Source organism: Haemaphysalis longicornis, unplaced genomic scaffold, assembly GCF_048455015.1.
Source record: "Haemaphysalis longicornis isolate Haplotype H1 unplaced genomic scaffold, Haemaphysalis longicornis Haplotype H1 scaffold_5, whole genome shotgun sequence".
Taxonomy (NCBI): Eukaryota; Metazoa; Arthropoda; class Arachnida; order Ixodida; family Ixodidae; genus Haemaphysalis; species Haemaphysalis longicornis.
In genome coordinates, this window is record NW_027526385.1 from 129,003,995 (window position 1) to 129,026,902 (window position 22,908).

General features: G+C 43.2%; 1 pseudogene across 1 annotated transcript; it reads left to right on the forward strand.

The window, feature by feature from the left end:
* The first annotated feature begins 833 nt into the window (after positions 1–833).
* On the forward strand, positions 834–22,280 carry LOC144139890 (uncharacterized; annotated as a pseudogene). Its single transcript, XR_013316307.1, has 9 exons — positions 834–986; positions 1,599–1,698; positions 3,282–3,378; positions 5,686–5,773; positions 7,719–7,877; positions 11,332–11,538; positions 14,501–14,672; positions 17,942–18,027; positions 21,690–22,280. The product of XR_013316307.1 is annotated as an uncharacterized LOC144139890 (transcript).
* The last annotated feature ends 628 nt before the right edge of the window (positions 22,281–22,908 follow it).

The following is a 22,908-nucleotide window of genomic DNA, read 5'->3' on the forward strand; positions in this document are numbered from 1 at the left end:
AGCTGGGAATATAACAATAAACCTTCTGGTAACAGCTCATGTTTTACCTGGGGTATTACAACCGTGAAGCTGGCGTCATGAAAGCGATACCTGACAAGTGCCTGTTGTCGAGCGATACACTCCCAAGACTCTCAAGAGCTGTCAGCTTGGCGTTTGCGGTGGGATTGGCTGACGGCGTATGCATGATTAGACAACTTCGTTCGGCGGCAAAAAACTTTTTGTTCTTGATTAGAAAATATTTATTTCGGGACTGTAGGGCGGGGGAGCTAAAAATGATGCATACTGACAGGACGGCGTTTAGAGAAGCAACGAATTATTTATCGTCCAAATATTTCTTTCCTGGCGCACTTGTATATACAGAATGGGAGATTCCGAAAACCAATCAACTATCATGGTGATCAAAATAGCATTTCCACAAAAAACACCAAACCACTGCTGATCGTCGTCTGCTCTTGGTTAAGTAATTTCATAAATCAATCATAAATAATTTATAAAACAGTAGTGAAAAAATGGCCTAATGGTGTGGGAAACGACAAACGGTTAATTTAAAATTGCAGACATACTAGTTTTAACTAACATTTGCGTCTTTAAAGTCAGAAATGGTGATTTTAAAATGCCCACTTGACGTCCAGCGCGCCACCTGTAGCCACAGCATGTCCGAACACCCCATCGTCATCGCCATTCTACATGTAATTCCCGCCTATTCGCGTTACCAGGCTGCGCCATTCATCTCGACGTCCCCGCGCCGCTGTGCCGCGACACTTTAAGAGCTGCGCACTAATTTTCGCCAGGACCTTTGTTCAGCGATTACGATCACTGCTACAAGGAACACAATGCCGCCAGTTGAATGTTTGGTGAGCGTCCCTCATACTGGTTCGACACGTTCATATTTACTTGAAGACGGGACGTTGAAAAACATCAAAAAGGCTATTGCGTCTTGTCCGGTTATCGGCGCCGAGCTGAAGTGGTCGTCATACAAGTTTTAGGCAAGTGTCTCTTTTGTCAGCTGTTTGGCTTCTTGGTTTATTTGAGACTTTGAAGAATGCTAAACTATGTAGTGTTGGGCCCCCACTGTTTACTCTTGTAGGGGCGCTCGTATTGACAGTACTGCAGGTGCCTCCAATGTAAATTTTCGAATTAAGGTGATGAAGCGAGGACTGGCCGTTATAGTGGATACTTCCAAATTTACGGGTGAGCGTTTTGAAGCAGAGCTACACCGCGTTGCTGAAATAACCTTACTTTATTTTTACGCCAAACTGTGCCTAACGGCAGCCTGAAGTGAATACGAATAAATCGAAACTTTAATTTACCCGATCAATCTGTAGCGTTACTTCGGTTACTTAATTACTTGTTTGCCTGTGCAAGTCGCGTTGCCGAAAGCGGTAAAGTTTGCGCACCGCCAGTGGGGGGCTTGGTTGCTGCTCTTGTCTATGGTGTAAGTGACCTAACCACAACATACTCGCGCATTGGCATAGCTCGGCGTAGCCACGCGTTATTTTGCGTTCTTCCTTGCAGAAGAAATGTGGGTTAGGAAATGTAGGTAAAAAAACTCCTCTAAACTGCCAAAATGTATCAGTAGTAGGTGATATTTCTTATAGATGTTGGACAGCACCTTCGGCGAGTACATTGACTTGTCCGCTGAAGACACTATTCCAGACAAGGCCAAAATCAGCGTGCATCCCAAGCTGGAGACTGCAGGTTGGGATGCTCCATGTACAAGTTCTTTACCACAGGTGTGTCTTGTTTGCTTTACATCCGTGTTGTCGCATGAAAACATTTGTTCACCTAATTTGGGGCATAACGTTCTCAAGTGATGCTGGCTGGGAACTGTTCCGAACTAGTTAAAAAATGTAGTGCTGGACCATGAAGGGTGACAGCTTAACTGACAGCTGTATGGCATTCCTGATAATTAATGTAAAAAAATGCATCTATCCACTCCGTGCAGAAGGCTAACCAGATTGATTTGATTGATTGTGGGGTTGAACGCGCCGACGCAACGAAGGCGATGAGGCGCGCGGTAGTGGAGGGCTCCGGATTATTTTGACCACCTGGGGATCTTTATCAAGAAGGCTAACCAGTGAAGCTGTGACGTGCGACCCGTGTTTTTTCCCTTCATGCTTCGACTTCAGTGTCGGTAGATGTTCAAACAAAGTTAAAAACGTGGCGCAAACTAGACGGGACAAGAGAGACAAGAAACACAGATACAGGCGCCTTGTCCCTTGTCCTTGTCTCTCTTGTCCCGTCTAGTTTGCGCCACGTTTTTAACTTTGTTTGAACTATGTACCAACTAGCTCAGCAACAAGTTTTGCTAAGTCGGTAGATGTGGCTTTCAATCTGTCATCTGTAAACCAAGCCAGTCTCTTTCCTTGTACTTATAACTCCTTTCCAACCTGTTTTGTTTTTCTCGTGCATGCATACGGGGTGCGCTGAAAGTTCTTTTTTTTGCGTACTTCAACCGTTGAATTTTCTTTTCACCTAGCCATATAGAGATGCACTTTAAAAGTGTCATGCATAATTTAAACGAATATTGCATTATCAATAATTTGTCAAACAACCTCTCTCCACATGTATTAAAACAGAGAGGGTCTTACTTTACTTCTCTTCAGGGAATAACAAAGTTCCAGATGCAGTATTGCTTTTAAAGAAGCTCCTATTTATTAGAAGAGGCTTGCTGACATGCAGGCAGTGCCCAATGCAGTCCTAACTTTTCTTCCCTCAGCACGATGACTCAGTTAATGGTCTGCCACATGCAGAGCAACAGCATTTTGCTGAAGGGAGCACCTGCTTGGAGTTGTATTATAGGTTGGCAGCACTGATAATACATTTGGACTTGATTTGTGCACAAGGAAGCAAGCCAACCTGTTTTTCTTCTAGTTTTCTGCGCCTTTTAGAAATTCACTAGCAAGCTACTGCGTCATAACACAAATGCTTTCAGAGGTTGTAGGAAGAATAGGAGTATTTTTTTGTCTTTTCTGCAAGATTATTACAACCATAGACTAATCAGAAGAGCGATTGCATAAACTACAGTACTATAATTTAACTTGTTGGTATCGCTAAACCCTGATTAACATAAAAAAGCAACTTGGATTTGATTTTCTAATTATCTTTCGGCTTGCCAAAAATAACCAAAGTAGAGTGAACATGACATTTGCTCTTTCCTGCAGTTGGACAGTGGCTAAAGGATGTGGTATAATTTGACGTAATTTCGTTGATGTAATTTCGTTGTATGCCCGAACGCACGGAACACAACGGACTATCTTTTGTCATGCCAAACCTAACAGCGATTGCCTCAAAAATTGATGACAACTCACCGCTCACTTCAGCACAGTTCCGCAAGATTGGAAACATTCTCTACAATGCAATGTTGAAGTGCTCGATGTAAGTAACTCTTTGTAGCAGTTTACTACTTTTTAATCATAATCAAAATCTTATCGAGGTTCTAGTGGTATTTGACTGAAGCTTGCTCTGTTCAGGTGTCACTGGAAGTCAAGAAATAGCGTAATAAATTGTGAATACAGTCGCTTATACTTGAAGCAGTTGTTGGGTGTAACGTTGGTGTGTGCGGTACCTAGTGGTTGTTTTATGGACCTAAATGCCATTTCAGCATGATCGCAACAAAACAAATGAACATCAGTGTGAATAAAAGTTTAGCTGTACGTTTTTTATGCTGACATTTTTTTTTGGGTGGCTCTGTATTAGGACCAATCCAGAGTGGTCTTCATCCAGTTGATTGGCGTATATTCAAGACTTCAGCCATGCCACTGGTGCATTTTCAAGGGCATTTGCTCTGACGTGTGCTTAGCAATATGTGCTACTAAGATGCATCAAATGTGATGTGTCCTTGCTTTGTGTGCTGCGGTGTTATGCGAGGGGAGAAGGCATCCATGGGATTTTATTTTTGATAAGGGGGTGGGGAAAGCAAAAATTAAAATGTTAGACAGCAAAAGTTTGTTTAAGCTGAAATTAATTAACTAAAATTCTTGATGTAGCTGTACTTACCCGATTCTAACGCGCCCTTTTTTTCCGGAAAAATAGGCCGAGAAATCGCATGCGTGTTAGAACCGGATACAAAACCGAAACTGCCGAAAGTTCGTCCCACCTATCGCCATCGCCATCTCAAGAAAGCGTCAAAGCTTTTAGTAGCGATTGTTTAGACGGGGTAACCCTAGGCGCCTAAGCTTTTATATCGGCGTTCACACAAATCGTCAAATTGTTCCACTTGCGCACTTGTTCCACTTGCGGCTTACGAGCGGCTCCCACGCGTTCACAACGAGCGGTCGGCTGAAGCGTACGCCTCTGAAGAAGCTCACGGAATGGGCGTGCGAGGCGTGGGCCACGATGCCATCGACCATGGTTGTACGTTCGTTCAAAAGTGTGACATCGCGGACGTGCTTGACGGCACCGAGGACGAGATGTTGTGGACAGCGGAAGGCGACAAGGGGCTTTTGAAGAGCGACGTGGAGTGAGATGAGTGAGATTACTTCGGGAAATAAACCGCCCGTTTCTCTCGCATTCGTTTTTCTTGCTCACAAAGCTCTGTGCGCGTTCCAATCAGAGGTGAAAGTTTTTTCGGTTTTCGGCGCGGTAGAATCGGATAAGTACGGTAATGCTTGTATGCACCACACAGCCTTCGAGTTGTGTCTCTAGTCTTAGTTTTATCACGGTAAATTGGAAAATGGCTTATCCTTGCAGTGGCAATGAGGGCAGCACATAGAAGGTGCATAACAGCAGTCTGTAGCTTCCAGCAAAACCATAGTTTCCATAGTTTGTTTCATCATGATGAACACCTTGCATGATCAGTCGTCAGTGTTCCTCCAGGCATCCCAGAAATCAACGCTCAGCCGTGTCTTGCAGTGAGGCATCCCTTTTTGTCACACTGCAAACATGGTGAATTGTCACGCTTTTCCTAACTGTACATTATCAGAGTTGGGGTTTGGGCTAGTTGGTAGCGGTAATCCATGAATTTGTGTAGCGCAAAAAAAAATACGACAGAGAACAATGGGCACAAGCGCTTGTGCCCGTCGCCTCCCTGTGTCCTCTTTTTTTTTGCACTACACAAAGCCATGGATTGCCGTACATGCTCGCATGAGACGCGATGCGTGTGCGGTGGGTCGGGAGCTCTGTTTTATTTTCCATTTATTTTATACGTCTGTCCATCTCTTAACAGCCATTTTGCACAGAATGTGGCACGTTTTGGGCGAGCTTTAGTTGTTATATCCTTGCTGGTCCATCGAAATTTTTCATTCGATGGGCCAAATACAAATGTAATTGGAAACAAAGGTTAATTCATTATAGCCGAGGTTTTGTTAAGGTTTTATTACAATTGCGTTAAAATCGGGTTCGCTATGAGTGGGCTATACTGTATAGGCAGCCTGTTTTACGTTTGCTGTCCTGCTGTCTGGTGCTTTATTTTTTTAAGTGGACTATTTTACTGCATGGGAATAATACTCAGATGATTCTTGTTAGGGTTCTTAGATAAACCCATAAATTCCTTCACAAACTGCCTGCTGCTTCTTTGAAAAACGCTGCATGATAACCTAATAAGCATAAATTTTTTACCAGTTTGATATCACTCCGCTCCCCCCCCCCCTCCGCTTCCTGTTTTTAGTTTTCATTTCGTCTGGTATACAGAACTGAAATTTGCCAGCATGGAAGCCCTTGGCAATAACTGCGACACTATTGCAGGTACCAAACTAGCCAATTCTACTCTAAGGTTACTACTCTGCTGCTGGGCAAGTACCCACAACTCGCAGATGTTGTAGGAACTGGAGCTGTAAGTGAATTATTTTGTTTTACAACAGGAAAAGCACGTGAACAAAATCAATGTTTGCTATTTCACGCTTTTTCACGTACTTTTATGTTCGTATTCAGGAAAGCAAAAATTCACATGGTACTTCCTTGTTTGCTTGGAGATATCGCTTACATTGTACATTGCCGAGGTAACTGTAGGCTGAGTTTGTCTGCACCCGGCGCGGTGGCTCAGTGGCTGTGGCGTTGGGCTGTGTGGGTTCGATTCCCTGCTACGGCGGCCGCTTTTCTGGTAGAGGTGAAAATCGAGAATGCCCGTGTGTTCGAGATATTAGGATCTCCAGGGGATGAAAATTAATCCGGAGTCCTCCACTACGGCCACTATGGTGCGCCTCATCGCCTGCTTAGCGTTGGCGCGGTATACCCTACATTCAAACAGTCTGAGTTTGTCGGCAAACCCTGTTAATCTTCTGAGGTGTACAAAATATGTTTCCCTCAACACACTGCTGGCTATTTTGTTATACCGAGCTGACTTGGTACAGCGGCCATTTTTGACGGGTCTTGTTCATTTAAACCTGAAGCAGACCATTTTGCTTATGATTTTATTGTGGCTAAGTGGCTAAAAGCCTTAAGGTTGTAGACAGGTCAATTAAAATTCTTAGTTTGCTTGCTCTTGTATACAGTGTTTTAAATTGGAATACCGTATTTGCTTGAATCTAGGCCGGCCTTGATTTTATGCTGACCCCCGAAATTCAGGTCAGAAAATAAAAAAAAAAACTTACGTCGAGTGTAAGCCGAATGAAAAAAGCACTGGACTGAGACTAGAACATACACTTCATTATGCTTGTGACGCTTATGTACAATGTTCAATGCTCACTCGTAAACTTTCCCGGCTGGAAGAGTCGGCCTCTTAAAAATAATGTACAGCGGCAGCTTTTGCCCATCGGCTTTGTAACACGTCACGGTGGCATGCTGCTTCTCGTAGCCTGCGGTTTTTACCTTGACTTCTTTTGCGCCCTTGTCCTTCACGGTGTAGGCCACAGGCATGTTTAACGACACCGGGGTGTGGTCAGCGTTACCGATCAGGCCAAGTCGTTACTCCTTTTCCACCCGCTTCTTGATGACAAAGCGCTGGAATGCGACCAGCTTCTCCTCGAAGTCAGGGGGCTGCTTTTGGCACACAGTCGTCCGCCGTCACAGGCTGAACCCGAACCACTTCATAAAGCGAGTGACCCAGCCCCTGCTGGCCTTGAACTGAGTCCGTGTGACGCCTTGTACATTTGCAATCTCCCTCTCCTTCTCCTGTATCACCTCCGTCGTCACAGGCATTCCACCCTCTTTGCTGGCGCAGAAAGCCAGCGACTTCCTTTTCCACCTCGTGGTGTCGACCTTTCTTGGGTCCTGTGAAGGCCATTCGCTTGGCAGCGGAGCTGAAAAGTTCGTTCCGCTGCTTCCGCCATCGGCGCACGTTCGTCTCATAGACACCGAATTCGCGCTGTGCTTGAAAGTTTGAAGTGTTCTCGGCCTCCAAGACTTCACCTTCCGCTTAAAAGCCGCGGTGTAGTGGTACCTCTTGGTGCGCGCCATTGTGCCGCGAACACAGGCGCTTCTCGAGGTCACACAGCGACGAACGCAAGCGAGCACAGAACGCTCAGGTCCGAGTTCACAGCGTTTAAGCAAGCAAAATGGCGCCTGCAAACCTGCAAGCTGAAAGTTTATGGCCGCGAGATGGCATTGAGTGGCTACTGGTGACAGGAAAGCCTCATCCTCGGATCTAAACCGAAACTCAACTTTAGTAAACGACTTTTTAAAAAAAAGTATCAGCCTAGATTCAAGTAAATACGGTAATTTTTTTTTATAGTGCACTGCACAAGAGCAAATGGCTTTAATTAAAGGTTTTTAATTCATTGAAATCAACAGGTAAGCTCTGTTTGTTTTGTTAACCAGTTCATCATCTGCAAAATGTTTAGGATTCTTGGAGAGCAGCGTTGCGTAGCAGGTTCAAAAATGGAAGGCAGGGATCCACTGACCCTCAAGCTGTGCAGAGCCGCTTAAAGTACGCGTCGAAGAGGAAGTCAGATGGCGACTCAACTTGCAGTGAATTGCGACAGATCAAGAGAGCCAAAATGGTAAGCTGCATGGGGTATGTGATATTGTGTTTAGGCATACTTTTTTCCACTCTGTTTCCAGGTAGTGCAACCTTTATATTATTACTCACCTAGTGCAAATGAACGCTTGTTTAAACCAACTTAGAGGAAGCCCCCGAGGTGGAGCAAGTTTCTGTTAAAGAAAAAAAAAATTTTCACCAGCACCTAAACAGCAGCCTAATGGGTACGAATATGACCATACAGCCTTATCAGCATTTGCCCAAATTAAAAATTTGTTTTGCTGTGCAACCAGGATGAAGCTTTCTTAAAGAAGTATGCTAAAAAAGCGATATACACATATTTACTCGCACAATTAACCCACTCGCGTAATGAATCCTCCCCCCAGTTTTCTTCTTGAGAATTTACTTTTTTGTGACTTTGAATAAAAAATGCAGCTGGGATATGTATTTTATCTCAGCATGGTTGCTTGGTTGCCAGCATGGTTCTAGCAACTTTATTGTGTGGAATTCGAACTTTAAAAAAATCTGTTGCAATTTTCCCCGCAAAATGAACCCTCCCCCCGAATTGATGCCCAATTTGATGGAAAAAAGTGGGTTCATTACGCGAGTATATACAGGTAGTCGTATTTTGTAGCATAATGGCAGCATTTATGTTGATGTGAAAATTCATTTGCCTATACATTTGCAAGTTATTGTTGTCCTATGCATATTTTGTCAGCTGTGCTTTGCGGTCTCTACTGCATAACCATTTTTCAGTGGACTATGTGAGCTATAATTGCTACAGTATCTGTAAATGAAGTTCGCTGCTTGCCTAAGGAAGTGGGCTTGTTTTTTCCGACGGTGCAAGCCTGATGGATTTTAGAGTCCTGTAGTCCTGTAGTCTGCTTTGTGTTGTGTCAAAACTTTCTTCTCGTGATTTTGCTAGCGGGTAGTGACAGGTATGCAACTCGTGGAAATTTTTAATAGTTGTAAACTGCAGGAAAAAGCAGAAGAAATCGGCAAAAGTTCCACCTTTTGCAAACTGATAAATATTTATGTTAGTAGTAACAATCAAGAATGTATCATTTTAGGGCAGTTAAATCTTTCAGTTGTAAATAAAAGGTATAAAAAAATGATTTGGGTTTTAGTTAGAGTATATATAGCCAACATTGGAAGAGGAAATAGTGACTGACTACACCTTAGAAAGTTTTACATAGTGATAGCTGTCGTGTAATGCTGCAAAATTCCACACCTTGCAGTTAGTGAGTGTTGTGGCAGTATTAGCTCTCATTTGCAGGCGATGTTTGTGCCTTTCTACCACTGGTCTTCACACTCTTACCTTCCGCGGTGCTTGTGTGGCTAAGGGCGTTAGTTCAATCCTGGCTGTTTTCCAGATGGTGGGCCAAAATGAAAGGGCCTGCAGGTTAAAATTCTGGCTCAAAGCGCTTGTTAATAAATCCTCCCACAGGTAGTCAAAATTAATCGGGAGTTCTCTCCTTCGGTGTACCTCGTAGCCGAGGTATAAATTCGGTGCAATAACTCTTTAGTAAGCGCAGGAAAATTGACCCATTTTAAGTGGTCCAAGAGAACATTTTTTCTGCTAAAAAATTAGTTAGGCACCAATTACAGGGAAACAAAATACACATTACTCATCGACTTCTTCAACAACACCAGTTTCTGAAATGTTTTCATACATAATAATTGCGAAGAAAAAATCAAAATCAAAAATGTTTTAAGTTGTCGAAAATGATAAATAAGCAGTTATGTATAAAAAATTAGAATATGCGTTTTGTAGGGGAACATTTCAAAAACACGCCCTAGAGAAAATGTCGACTTGGGCGGAACAGTTTGTCAGAAAAAAAATATTAGCATGTGTGGTGCTCGTACCATGCGGTGAAGCCCAACCTTGGTTTCAAAATGTGCAATTTTGGATTGTTCCATGAAGAAATGTTGTGGTTTGACAATATCAGAAGCACCAATTTGCCCCCACGTGATGTAAAAACATCTCGTCAATGACTTACTTTGCACTTATGGTCAGCACAGTATTTGGGACAAGCATGCGATGCGAAAAATGTGCATGAAGTTGAAAACGGAACTCCATGGTTGATGCTTGTGGACGATCACTCTCAGTTGTCTCTAAAAACATAAATTCGTGCTTTATTGTTATCTTAACACTCTCTATTGTAGCCTTGCTTGCCGGAATGAGGTGCGATGCTCTAGAATCGTGCCCTGCAAGCTTTGGCCGAGTAGCTGTTGCGCGATAAAAAATATCAGCACTGCGAGCCTCCTGCATCGTAGTGCCACCTAACATTTTTGAAATGAAACAGTACAAAATTTATTGGAGATTGTGTCCCAATACACAGTTTAACTACGAAGCAACACTAGACCCCAGGAGATATCCGAAACTGGCGGCGAACAGCTGGTGGTGTGTAAGGCTGTTTAGAAGTGCTCTCCTCATTGGAACAGGTATCTGGCGACTGGGTGTTATCTTTTGACTTGCATCGGAAGTTCTTATCATGGAAATCGGGTTAGGATTTGTTGAAATCAGGAGCAGCATGCTTTTTTCGAGGATCAGTCGCGGACGCTCAAGACGCCATGGCAGGTAGGCTTGAAATTTGGTAACTGCGTAGTTACGCCTAATATGAAATTCGCGATGCAGAAACGAAACTGAAACTGTTATAAACTGTTCACAAATGGTCTTGTGGTAACTAGAATGGCAACACAACTTAGAACAATGTAGGCAAAGGCAATAAAACTGCCTAAAATTATAAATAGCTTTGCAAACAGGCACTGCTTGACATTTTCAGCCTATTTCAGGGATTATTACTGTCAGAGTGCAAACCTGACGATTGAGCATCGTTTGCTGATTCACCATTAGTGCCTTGATAACAAAACCAAATGCTGATGCAGAGTAACTATGAGTGGCACGCATTCTTTGTTGGTAGCAGTGACACGCAATTACCACGCCCCTTTTCCACACCCGGTTAATAAAAGCGTGTGTCAAAAATCTCGTTGTTGTTGCAAAAAAAAATTAAAACTGATTTTGAAAGGGCATTTTATGAGCTAACTTTTAATAGCTTTACCTGTTCCAGCAACGCCTGAACACTATGAAAAGGGGCCCCCAAGGTATCATTCAAATTAAAGGATTTCGATCAGCGGCTGTCCCGAAAGAGTTAAACCCCACAATCAATTGCCTCCATGCTCTTATTCCTTCCCAGACCTTCCTATCTTATCCGCACTTGGCCTTATTCTGCCTGCCCTATTTTTTTAATCAGCAAAGCCTTAGGCCACATTTAACAGCTAACTGAAGGGTTGTAATTGTTGTTCACATAAATTTTGTCAGCTTTATTCAGCTGTCGTCTTGTGCATGGGAAATCGCAACGTACCTTTCACTACTGTGGTTTAGTGGGCTATGGCAAGTTGAGTCCTCCATTGTGTTTTCCTCTTTCTTTCTCTAACTCTGTTTATCCATCTCTATCTGCAATTTCTTTGAACAGGACGTCGGCACTTTGCCTCATGCTGGGGAAGATGAAACCAGCCTCATCAGTCACAGGGAGTGGCTGGTCGCCGAATGTAGGAAAGGAGCTCCAGATGAGAAAGAAATTTTTGAAAGAAGGAACCTCACTGCCAGGACAAGAATCCCGGACCTCCGAATGTTGAGTGCCCTCCAAGCAAAGCAGAAGTACCCGTACATTCTGGAATTTTAACGGGCAAGTCACATTACAATAATTCTTATTAGTTTATTGGAGTATTGCTGCGGCATGTTTTGTTTAAATTCCTCATTTGTGTAAAAACATGGTAGTTGAAGAGTCTCATTATGTCTCCCCTTTTTTTATTTCATATTATTATGAAAATGTCTTTATCTAGTGTTACTACACAACCTCATAGCATTCACTCTGGACTAGTCGTTATGTACATCGTGCAATGGGAGAAAGGGTACACAGGGATAGTGCTTTGCAGGTCAAGAGGGCATTCACCTTATTTTGGTGAATAGATATATACATGAGGAGTAACAAGGGGTGCCACATACTGGTGGCAGCCTAACAAAAAATTTTAATTTGTGGCAACCTCTACATTTTTCGAAATTTTACCGCCTTTTTGAAATAAACTATGTTCAAAGAGAGAAATAGGAACATGCAGCTTCTCTTAGGGCAGACATTGCAACTGTTTGATTTTTACTGCAACTTTTTAGACTGCTTCTTGTTTAGAGGTCAGACATGAGGTTGGGTTGATGCACTATGAGAAAAAAAAACATTGCGCACACCTATTTATTGATCTGCGACTGCTTAAAGGTGGGTCACCTGTTTTATAAATATGGCTGTTTCATAGTGCACCTTTTAAGACTTTCACAAGGCACATTACGAAAACAGTGCCAAGGGAATGAGATTTTCCCATTATCAGGCACAATCACCCTTGGCTAATAAATTAAAAAGAATTTGATCAGTTCTCAGAGAAGAAGTTTGCCCACCTGTTACCTAATTGCATATGTTAATATTAGATGATGAAATGGGCCACAGCATTGCCATACCTGCTAACTCTGCTGAACTGTCCAGGCGACTCCCGAATTTCGGCCACGTGTCTCAATGAGTGTTATCTCAAATCTTCTGGATAGTGGTCAGCAAATCAGAGAGGTCACTTTCTTTTTTCAATCATGCACGTACGTCACTCTTCCTTGCTGTGACAGTTGCGGTGCTCCATATGAGCACTCGCCACCATACTTATGGTTCATTGCAACCATAACTAAAAGTCCTGCTAAGTAGCATGTCTGGGCGCTGCCGGAGTGTTGTTTATGGCTTACAAAAGCCACCCGCAAGGTGTGCTCAGCACTATACTTTTAATGGGAAGTATGCGGGGGAACAGGTGCTACAGTCTACGCTCGTTAGAGCAGATCCGGCAATAATGGACTTTGGTTACAACCAGAAGTCTGTTTCTGTTGGATTGTTTGGTCCCCACGCATTTTAAGGGGAATCTAGTCCACTCATAACTAACGCGGCTATAGCAAACTATCGGCCACAGCAGATTTGTCGGCAAAGAACAGGTCACTGGTGCCACCAAGCCAAGCCAGTAGCCCTTTTTTTTAGAGACCAGTGGCAGAGTATGATTAACTATGCATAAGTAACACTGTCGAATATGGCGAAAAATAGGCCCCATTGCCGGAAGTACATGCTTCTCTAAGCAGACGGTCTGCTCGGCCATCCAGAATAAGGGCGCTGCCAAGAATCATGACTTCGGGTAAGTTGAAGAACAGCGCTTTCAAATATGCTAAGTGCCGCACCAGGAGGTCGAGTCTGCTCTCACCAAAGCTTTTTTTTGTGTGTGGGTAATAAAGAACTCAGGTTCAGTGAATTTCGGCATTTATCATTCCCACGCATGCATCATTCCCGTTCCATTCTATGAAAATGGTAAAAAATGGCTCAAACAGTGGGATGGTTTCCACTCATTGCGTACAGTCTGCCGCAAGCTCTGAAGAGTCCAACTCGTCTGACTTGATTTCACAGCTGTGCTTCATCACATTATTTTGCAATAGCCATTTTACTAACCAGACTAAGATCACTGAAAATGTGGGAGCTGCCTTAGGGGAATGTCTGGCAGCAATCTGAACTGTTTGATGAATGGTTTCGGGAAACCCAACTTCGTGACGAAAGGTTTGAAAAGTGCCTGGCTAATTGTATTGGCCATAAATGATTTTTGTAGCTGGTTAGTATTTGCTCTTAGTTACATTGTCGCTTTATTTGCTCAGTTCAATGTGAGTCTCTGCACTCGACCGCATGTGCTAGGCCTTTTACAATACTGGTGCTAATCTTTGAAATTGCATTTGGCGATTTTGTTCCACCACGTGAATGCTGTGCAGAGATGCTGCACAGCATCTCTGTGCAGTCAATACAGAAAGAACAAATTTTTTGTAGCACGTATATGTACTACTGGCCAAAGTTCCCACTTTACGCTCATATAGCCCGCCTACATCCCCCCCTCTTCCCCAACATGAATACTGCATACTTTGGATATAGCAGATACTTTATTTATTGTTAACAAAGTTCGTTGTAATGGCCGTAAACTGTACAACCATTGAATCTGTCTGTCGTAGCTCACGTTCTGCGCATAGTTTCAGCAGGAAACATTGATGCAAGTTCAGTGGGAAGGGGGTTGAGCTGGGGGGCTCATGCGCACCACGGCGGCAGCACCAATCGAGTTGGCCATATTTCTGGAAATGTGTTCCTTCCTCATGGTGTAGGGTCACCCAGCTGGACATTGTTTTGAGCAGATGTATTCTGACAAGGTCTTAAAGCTTGCAAAATTTGCAATTGTCAGGTCCCTTCACAAGTAAAGAAATTTGGCACTCTCCACTGCAAGAATAAAGGAGCAGGGTCTCCATTCTCAGTAATTGGCAGGTGTGCATTAGCTAACAACAATTAATTTCTGAAAAAATAATGATGGGTAGTCAGGATGTGAATCTTTGTGTTGCGATTGTTTCAAGTGGGTTTTGTGTAACATATCACAAAGTGAGATAATTTTAACACCATGGAATCTGTCATATTCGTCTCAAACTGTCATGGAGTTCTAAATTCTATTGTAATTCTCTTGTCCATTACCAGATAATGTTGACGGTAATATCAAGCTGTCATATTTATTCATAATCGTAACAATGTTTTTATATGCTTTATGCAGTTCTGCAGTGACTTCACCAGAATGACGAAGATTGACCCAGCTGCCAAAATTGCAAAAGGCATTGATGCTGTCATCGACATTACAAAGCAAAAAGTTCTGAAATGTGGGGACCACATTTACCAGTCCATCGAGGATGCCAATCAGCTAGAGCCAGGAAGACTGCGAACACGGCGTAACTACATGAGCATAATATGCTACAAAGGCTTCAAACCCAATATGCAATTTCTCAGAGTCATGAATAGACAAGACACAGTGGAGGTATAGATGGTACTGTCTTTCTGTTTCATGTCTTATGCGGGATCACTATGATTGTTCAAGCTGTATTTTATCGAGAGTGAATAGATGCCCGCAACAGTGCAATAATGCAGGAAGCTTTTATTAAGTGCCAGTAAAGTACAAAACAAATGTGCGCTCTGAAGCCTAACGGTGTTACATGCGTGCAGCATAGCACGAGTGTACAGAATTCTGTTGGTCAATGCTTTATAAAACAGCTAATCAGTTCGACCGTTTCATTCTGTCTACTACATTACTCAATCTTTTCATGCATTAGCACGCACTGCACTGTGAAGGGCAACCGCTTTGAAGCCTATTTGCTTGCTCTGTAGTCTAGTGCGGTACCACAAAGTGAGTAGCACACACCTGCCGAAATGTACTGAACAACGCTTTATATAAACAGATTTATGCTAAGTTTGGTGCACACAAGTTGAGTGTGTTAACTGCATGTTAGCATACAAGTGATAGTAAAACGGAACCATAAACCACACTGCAATTGCCCAGTACTCTTTCTGGGTGGTGGGCATTGCTCGGCAGCTGCCAGTTGGACGAACACGCTGGTGTGACATCATAAGACACCGCTGGAAAATGGCTGGGCGGTAGCCATTGCTCTACCTGTTTTTTTTTAATGCATTCTTGATTACTCTTTTAAGTTTGGGATGAAAGCAGCATTGCTGTTGTTATGACAAAGTGGTCTTTCGATTGAATCAAACTTGCATTTTATCTTCATGGCCCCTTTGAATGCCCATAGGCAAGTGCAGTGGGCATCTACATGTTTCTGGTAAACCAAAAAATTTCTATGATCAGGTTTTGTAAGTTCTGTGTTAAAATGTGTTCACTGGCGTGGCACACACGCGGGCAAGGATGTGTGTGTGCCGTCACTGGTTATGTCGGGATCCATGAGGTGGCTGTATTTGTCCATGCTAAGAACACCACAGGTGTTTGATGTTCCAAACTGTTCCCCACTGAACATAAAGTAATGCTATGACTCCAATGTGAGTGCAATTAATAGCATATAAGTTGACATTACTGGTAAGAATCGAGTTCAAACAGGGCAGACAGTGCACACCGCTTCTTTTTTTTCCTATATGGTGCAGCACTGTGGCTCAAGCAGCGCCATGTCTGTGCTGCTTGGGCACAGACAAGGTTGTATCCAATGTTGCCAAGTGAAGAAATTGACCGCTAAATTTTTCAGTGAATCCTGTCTGTACCGAAATTAATACAGTAAAAGGTCATTAATTTGAACTAGGTCAGTTTGAACTTACGGTTAATTCGAACTGACGCACTGGTCCCGACACAGCCCTGTATATTTCAGTGGGAGAGAACTCCCCATAATTTGAACGCCTCAGTATCCAGAATGGTTAATACGAACTGGGATCCCCTGGTTTCCATCACTCCTCACAGAAGTCAAATAAGAGTGATTACAGTGTGTTTGCAACTCCAAATCAAACCAAAATTACTAGAGATGCAAAACAACAAAACAGAAAAACAACTGCGAAGTGCGCGCTGTGCTGCCGCAAACGTTTATTTCGCGTCAACACTGGGTGCTGCGCCGCCGGCACCAATGCTCCGCCTCATGCCGTTGCAGGTTTTCTTTATGCCGCTGGTGTGGGTCTGAGATCACGTAAAGTGTGCAACAAGCTCAGCTGTAGCCTGCGCAGCGTGCATTGGTCGTAGCAGTCCTACTTTTGTTTGTGCCGCGACGGGTAGCCAGTTTCTTGTGTCTCTTCTTTCGTACCCTCGGCGCTTCGTCACCGACGCCACATCGACTGTGCCAGTCATGGCTAGTCGGGGAAAAAACTTGGTGAAGCGAAGGAAAGCGCCTGGTTTGCGTTCACTAGTCCGCAGGTGGCTTCTTTATGTTCTGCCAGCGCAGTGTGGGGCGATGTCCATTCATTCTAGCGCCCGCCCTCTCATTCGAACTCCGCTTAATTCGAACAATTTTGTTGTTTTCTTTGAGTTCGAATTAATTAACTACCAACATGTGCTGAGGTGAGAGCCGAAGGCAACTTCATGTAAAAATATTACAGACCTTCAAAAGTGAAGGAAGTCAGTTTGGGTTTGACTGTACCCATGACCTGAACCAGGGAATAGCAGCCTTTTTTTTGGAGAGAAAAGAACTTCGGAAAGGATTTCACACTGGAAAGGATTATGATCCAATTCTTTTTTCTATGCAGCACTATAAAGATTATCAAGTATTGTTTCCTGTTTGTGTATAGTTGCATACCCAGTTTATGTATGACAGAAAAATCATCAGCAAGCAAAGTATAAAAGGTATCTGCAGCACTTACCACCCAGTACTCAGAATGTATTGTAAAGTTCATTGTCCCAGTATTCTCCTTCAACGAGAATTATAATATTCTGTTCACTATCACCTAACCTACGCAGGATAAAAAATCGCATAATTATTCCCGCTTGCCTCGACTGCGGATTACGCTATGAAAGCTGCACGCTCTCTCCGGAAAAAAGGAGTGGCTTGTGGTGTTCTCTGGTGGCTTTTGATATATCACAGACCGGGGAGTTTTCGTCTGTTCTCGGCAACGTGGAGGAGTTTATTTATGGTCTGGTGCAACAAAACAACAAAGCCGGCACAGTTGCCTCCTCTCATACGCGCACGCTCAGGCTGGTAGGGCGTTTTTGAAGTAAGAAACGTTTGTCAGGGGTTTGGTTGGAAGGGAAGCATTGAGTTTGTCACTCTAAGTCCAAGTGCACTCAACACACAAAAACGCCGACATTGCTTGCATAGATTCAGGCATAAAAGGGGTTGTGTACAGTGCTGACAACTATGGATCGTTACAAGAAATGTGAGAAATAAGCTGTAAGTTCACCAGCAACAACCAATAGGACAGCCACCACGGTAATCACATTATTACTGGGGTGCATGATGAGAGAAACTGAAGAGTGCTTGGTTGGCTTTTCCGCGTCTTTCACAGCAATTTTCGATCTCACCGCGTCATGTACAGGTGGAATATTTGGCTCAGGTATTCCTGTCAATGCAATCTAAATGTGGGATATTTGCCGTGCTCTTAAAGGGTTATTTCTACTGCCATTATTGCAGAGAAGTTATTGGTCAGTTACGAAACACCCAGAAATTTGGTGGCTGCCCATAACCAAGTACTTCCAACTTATTGTGTGCAATCGTAATCATAAACCATGATCTTGTTTCAGACCTTCTGGCTGTCTCAACTGTTGAAGTTTTGGCTCACAACCTCAAGGAACCACTGGCATTGTCAACATTGTTTGCTCATGAGGAGGTAAGTTCATTTTTGTAGGTGTTGTTTACTAGCACAGCATGTTAAGTGCTCTTTATTGCTCCAATACTAATAATACTGAATCAGTATTGCGGTCCTAAGATTTTATTTTTCACAGGCTTTCATTCAGCCAAACATTACAGACAACCATGCTCTCAAGTGTTTCCTTCTCGTTTTGGTTTGGTAGGATATTTCATAACTTGCAGTAATGAAGTTGATTTTGAAAGATAGCTCTAAATCAACATTATTCACGTTGTTGCAGAGTAATGCATGCTTTGATCTCAGTTCTCTAATTTCACACAAGCACTAGCGCACGAGCGGAGAAGGATTTCTAAATGTTTTTTTCAGTGTGGAATTTGACACTTTAAGGAGGTGGGGATCAGGTACCATGGTCATTCACAGTGTACAAAGGCCTGATAAAATAGCTTAGTGTTATGGGCTGTGTTTCTTAGTTAAAAGAGCTAAAAGGAAAGTGTGCATTCTAAAGAACAATGAAAATGCCTACTTCTGACAGTGTCATTTGGTAGAATACGCAAACTTGTAAAAAAACTTTAGACTAACACAATATTAAATGATAGCTCGTCCTGTCTTTGGGTGTTGTGCTTGCCCGTCGAAAGTTTTCAAAATGTCAGTCTTGGGAAAAGTCCTGTTTACAACTATGCTATCGTCTTTGTAGTAAATTTAAGCAGCTCAGCCACTGAGCTTTGCACCCATGTTATGAGATTCCAGTGCGCATCAAAGATCTTGAGTTTAAAATTATTCTGGAGGTCTCCACTGTGGTGCGCCTCATGGTTTTTGTGTAGCCACGGCATGTGAAACACGTGAATGACATGTGACATGTTATTCATTGATTCTTGTCAATGTGCAACCTTTGTTATGTGAATAGCGTCGTGTATTCGTGTATGATTGTAGCGCAGCGCCCCCTATTCCTGCAGGGCTGTTATGGCGAGTTAGAGGATGATAAACTCTAAATGAAAGTTCCGACAGATAGTGACGATCAGAACATCAACAAGCAATCACCACCGCATTTGGTTTTCGATTCCAAGTGTATTTCTTCGCAAAGCTTGCATGCCTTAAATCTTGTGCACTGGTGTTCTTATATGACGTGGGGAGTAATTCGTGTCTTTTATAATGTCAAACCACGAGATTTCTTCCAGAGAACCATCAAAAATTGCAAAATATAAAATTGAGGTTGGGCTTCACCGCAAGGCACGGGCACCACGCGGGCTAACATTTTCTCCGATATCTGACAAATTCTTCCGAGCAAATCAAATTTTTTAGGGTGGGTTTTTGGAATGTTAGCCTAGAAAATGTCTATTATAATTTTTTTTCTACTACTGGTGGTTTGTTATGCACAACTTCCTCGTTTTTATTTTCTTTTACGCCTAGACAAAAGTTTTGAATTTGATAATTTTTTTCCAATCATTATTTATGAAAGAATTACTGAAACTGGCGTTGGAAAGTGCATCAAATCATCTGAATTTTATGTGACTACGTTATGTGCCTAACCATTATGTTTAGCACAGAAAAAAATGTCTTAGTCCACTAAACATCAGTCAGCTTCCTGTGGTGACAAATGAGTTACAACCAGGGGACACATCTCACTTTGTTTCTTGCGTTTAATTTTATCAAAAATATTTTCTTATCATTGGTACCGCTGTCGGTGGTCAATGGCTAGCCATTACCCATCTGGCAGACACGAGTGGCTAAGAAAAATTAACTAGTGCATTTAATTGGTGCTGAGGGGCCTGTCGGGAGGGCTAGTGGCTGCAGGGCTGGTTCCAGGAAACGCACTGGCATATCGTTTTTGCACATTGCCCACTTGCTTCGTTCTTGACCATATGCATGTAAGTATAAAAACATTTAGTCTTCAAAAAAAGCTTATGCAACGCAAAACACCCCTTTAAATTTCAATCACAAGATAAATCAATCGAGGGGTCATAGTCAAGTCAATAATAGTTCACTTGATGCGGCAAGCAACAAAGTTCAATAATCTCTGGTAACCTTTTGAGGCTCGAATTTTTTCGCCAAATGCGTCCCCCCAGGGTCGATTTTTTTATTGCGGATTTAAAACCTATGGACAAATGTATATCGAGAAAAAATAATCCAACATTTTTTTGTGTGACCGTAAAGTGACAAAAAATCATTTGTGTTGTTACATACATGTGGTTCATTATGGCGTTACACGAGAAAAATTATAAATAAAAACGAGAGAGTAACAGGCCGGCACCTTTTGAGTGAATCGAACTCAGATAGACATCAGTTTCGCGAGGGCAAAAAGCGGGAAGCGCCCGAAGGTCGATACTGAAACCAACCGCTGTGCCCACCGGCACGCGCAGCCGGATGCGGGAGCGATAGACAGCACACCGCTCATAAAATACAAAAATTCCCCCGCATTTCCCCGAAGGGGAGTATGAGGAAGTGCGAAGCACGGGGTGATGCTATGAGGGGGAGTTTGTTGAAGTTTGGTGGCATTTTGCCCGTTAGTTACATTAACACCCCCTCGTGATCACGTTCGGCTTAACACGCCTCGTTTGTCCCTCTGCGGAAATCTTGGTGAATTAACGTGTATGTTCGAGAGGAGGAGCGCACCGCACCGCAGCGCACCGCAGCTGCGAAGCGCCGACCGGAGTGAAGGGAGAGGAGGCGCAGTCACGTGAGAGAATGCAGAACTAGCGGGTTTGTAGTATCACGTGTACACCACGCAGTTATCAAGCCGCTATAACACCGCTGAGTCGCCAACGCACGCCGCTCACGACGTAGTTTGAATGCGTAAAATATATAAGGCGCGTTACTAACACTGATATCAACGTCGCGTCCGTGGCTTAGTCGGTAGAGCGTCGTGCTGCGGCCGCAAAGTCCGCAGATCGAAACCTGGCGCCGGATGCTGTTTTTTTTATAAAGTGTAGTGGCCTGGCTGGCGCGCCGGGAGAGGGTGTTGCGAGCTGGAGAGTAGTAAAGGGGCTTTAGGAGAGTAGGCGAGGGGTGCGAGGAGGCGCTATGCGAGCGCAACGATTCAGGCTCGCTTAAGAAGTGCATTCGCACTTATTCCTGGCCAATCTCCCACGTGGGTATGTGCCATGTCAGCGGCCAGGCAGCGCGCGCCCATCTCCCCTCGTTGCTAAGGAAGACGAAAAGCGCGCGCACCCGCAGCTGTTGCTATGCGGACGGCGGAAGGTTCGGGGTCGCTTATAAAGTGCATTCGCACTTAAAAAATAAAACGAGAACAGAGTCTCATCCGTTTGGCAGACGACCTTGGTCTGTGGCAGGCGCAAGAAGCAAGAGGCGCCTGGTGGGCGATACCCAGCGCGCCCCCTCGTTAGCAGATGCGCAAGTGATAGCCGGCACGCCACTGAAGTAAATCATAAAAAAATAAAAAGAAGCGCTATCAGCGCAAGAAACAAATTTGACGTGTTTCCGAAGTGTGGCAGCACATGCCAAGCATGAGACGTTGGCGAGAAAGGCGCGCTTTTTAAAGATACAAGCGATGCTGTACATGTACGGCTGTGACCCTCAAAGGGTTAATTATTCTATTGCACACTCGGCTCGAATTATTGAGTCAAATTACGTCGTGACCAGCTTGTCTCAACAAATAAGGGAAAAAGTCAAACTAAAGTATTTATTAGCAGCCCTTAATACAGAGTACCCTTCTTTTGCTTTCGCAGGATGACAAGATGCCTCCAACACCATGCGTAACGTTTTCTGGACGAAACATCTAGTGGGCGGAATTTCTACACGTCCACATGGATGGAGAACTACTATTTAGAGTTAAAAATGCTGAGGAGGGGCTGGATGCATTGATGGCCGTCTACTGGCTATTCAACGTTGAGTACGCACGAAAAGCATTTATTACACTTACTGTATTGGAACGCCTTTTTCTTGGGCTCAGCAAGACTCCTTTGCGATCTATTTCAACAAAGTTAATCAACAAAATTGTGAAATGTTCATGAGGGTCCAAAGGTAAACCCAAAGGTGAATTTTTTTTGTGCTTGGCTGATGTACTTCGTTATTTTTACTGTGTACACATAGAGACTGCCAGCTTCCTCTCGCAGTAGGCAGCTCCCATTGGCCTTAAAGTATCTCAGCTAGTCTCTCTACATGTGCCCCTCCCCTTTATTTTTACTCCGAGTGGCCCGTAGGCGTTCTGTGAATTGTACCTGTTACTTTTGTTCTGCCTAAAGCAGTTTTCTGCCATGTGCATTTGGTTACACATTGTGCTTTTGAAGGTCCTAGAAAGATAGTGTGTGTGCATGTTCATTAGGTGTCTTCTTGCAGATGAGAAAATAATAGTAAAACTTAGTTTTGCTTTGTACAATAAGATTGTTGGCATGTATGCCAAATGGAGGGGAGAAGGCCTTTGATCAGAAGCGTTATTAAAATTTATGGTGGTTAAAAGTGGGCATTGTAATTTATGGCTCCTATTGTGGATATCAAGTTTGTTTGGTGTGAAATAGGCAATCTTGATTTCAGATTTATAGATTAATTTTGAGACAGCTATTGTTGAAAAATTTTTCGGTCAGTGCAGGTATCCGGGATATTGTAGAACTTTGCATCCAAATATTTTCCTTTGTGTTCTGTTCCTTATAAGTGAACCGTCAATCCTTTAGGATGGCGCCGCACTTTCAATGTGTCGTATTCAGTCCTTCTCAATTGAATCATGATATCTTTTCAATGTCATGGTGTGTTGATGCCTGCTCAAACATTCATGTCATGGTAAGATTAGATGGTGTAGTGTTTAAAGAGGACATTTTTCTTTGAAGAGAATTATGCTAGGACTATGGATCTCATGTTTTCAACTCACTGCTATTCTAGTACATATTTTTCTATATGCTGAATGGGAAACAACTAAGCTGTTGTTATTAAAAGCTTGTCAGATATTTTTTA